The sequence below is a fragment of the Pygoscelis adeliae genome, unplaced genomic scaffold (genome assembly GCF_000699105.1).
Source record: "Pygoscelis adeliae isolate BGI_AS28 unplaced genomic scaffold, ASM69910v1 Scaffold38, whole genome shotgun sequence".
In the NCBI taxonomy this organism is placed as follows: Eukaryota; Metazoa; Chordata; class Aves; order Sphenisciformes; family Spheniscidae; genus Pygoscelis; species Pygoscelis adeliae.
The window spans coordinates 15359907-15362257 of record NW_008825614.1 but is presented as its reverse complement, the minus strand read 5'-3'; positions in this window follow the sequence as shown (position 1 = coordinate 15362257).

The following is a 2351-nucleotide window of genomic DNA, read 5'->3' as shown; positions in this document are numbered from 1 at the left end:
TGTCCACTGATGTAGTCACTCCATCCTAGAAGGCCACGAGGTTAGTCAGGCAGGACTTGCCCTTGGTGAAGCCATGCTGGCTGTGTCAAATCACCTCCATGTCCTCCATGTGCCTTAGCATAGCTTCCAGGAGGATCTGTTCCATGATCTTCCCAGGCACAGAGGTGAGACTGACTGGCCTGTAGTTCCTCAGGTCTTCCTTTTTTCCCTTTTTAAAAATGGGGGTTATGTTTCCCCTTTTCCAGTCAGCGGGAACTTCACTGGACTGCCGCGACTTCTCAAATACAATGGATAGTGGCTTAGCAACTTCATCCGCCAGTTCCTTCAGGACCCGTGGATGGATCTCATCGGGTCCCATGGACTTGTGCACCTTCAGGTGCCTTAGATGGTCTCAAACCTGATGTTCTTCCACAGTGTTTTAATAAAAGTCATTCAGGCTGTTTTAACATTGTCCCTTGGCTGCACACTACATACTTCAGCTCATGTGGATGCTATGGGGAGTTACATGAGTCGTATCAAGTACAGGGGAGGCCCCATTAAATCCAGTTACTGTCAATTGTGTGAGACCTGATGTTCTTCCACAGTGTTTTAATAAAAGTCATTCAGGCTGTTTTAACATTGTCCCTTGGCTGCACACTACATACTTCAGCTCATGTGGATGCTATGGGGAGTTACATGAGTCGTATCAAGTACAGGGGAGGCCCCATTAAATCCAGTTACTGTCAATTGTGTGAGAGCTTTAAATGGCTACACTAAAACTCATTATTAAAGAAAGGAACTATCAACTTAATTTAATGCATGGTGCCCAACCTTGATTCTGCTCCCAGCCCAGAGACTTGCTGTGCGCAGGGGTGATATAAAAATTAGACCTGCAGTCTTCCGGGCTTGTATTTAGCTGTTGCGGGGTCCTGGCTGCAGCCTGACTGGCTAACGGGCTGCGGGAGGCTGCCCTGCACCCCTGCCAAGGCAGGGACCAAGCCTGAGCCAGGAGGGTACAGTCCGTGTTGCCACTTGCCTTAGTCCAGACAAAGCTTTTGCTAGCACAGGTGGGGCTGCTGAGCCAGGCTTCAGGCAAGCAGGAGCACTCTGTGGGCATGGCTGCTCGTCCCGAGCATCCTTGCCCCCTCTGCTGCTGTCGGAGAGCAAAAAGGAGAGGAACCAGGGGCCAACCTCAGGCTGTCCCACGCAAAACGTGGCATGGTGTCTGCTAGGATCTTCCTGGGTCAAAGGGAGGCAGCAAGAAAGGCCCAGCCTTGCACGGGTTTCTTGGCAGACCTGAGTTCAAGAGGACTTCTCCCAAGTGAAACCGCCTGTTTCCCTCACTCCGTGGCTTATGGGCCCTCTGGCTCCCCAAGACTCCAGGAATGAGAACGCTCCTTCCCCAAAGACCAGCTCAGGGGGATGCTAAGGGGGCGTTGCTGTCACAGGGCTTGGCTGGCATGGATCGCCCCATTACTGCTGGTTTGTTTCTTCATGGACATCGTGGCAAGCTGTTGTTGGCCTACGTAATCAAAAGGCTGAAGTTGTAAATGATATTACAGGCTGTAATGAGGAAATTGATCCTTGTAACAAACCATCCAACTTTTATTCACATTTATTACTATTTCTGCTATTGTCATGGAGTAAAGATCCTTTTTAAAAAAAAGAACATGCCACCAGCAGAATTTGATAGTGTCCTCAGGAAATTTAGGGTTGTGTTTTTCTCACATTAGCTGCACAGGCAAATCTGCAGTAAAACCGACTTCGCTGCAGAAGCCCTCTTTTCCCAACACCAAGCTGTCAATCAGCCTGTAATTTCTCGGTATCAGACTATGCTGAAGAGCTGGTCGAGTTATTCTCCTTACAATGTGTGCCCCTAAAACCTCAAATGTGAGAAAATAATTTTGGATGGAAGGAAGAAGATTTCATACTTCTTTTTTTAGGGGGAAAAAATATTTCTCCTGCAATGAGATACAACTTCTGAGGAGGGTGGAAGTGGCAGCAGAGGAGTCCAAAGTCCTCCCTTTAGCCACAAGACAGCCCTACTTCCTCCACCCCCTCCGTTTTTGGGGTACCAGGGTGGGTCAGTGTTTGTCTCCTGTTCCTGCCCCCCTGCTGAGGCTGCCAGTGGTGGTGTAGGGACAGCAAGGGGCTGGTTGTTGATGTGGAAACCAGTCCGTAACAACAACTCGTTTCACCAAGGGGCACGGGCAGCCATCTGACGTTGGCAATGCTGAGTGACTGCTGACCTTGTTTTTAGCGTCAGCTGATATCACCTGGAGCCCTGCCAGTTTGCACCAGTTGAAAGTCTGTCTCTTAATGGTGGCGATTATCCTGATTTTTACAGTGGCGCTGAGAAAGTTGCAGCTGCT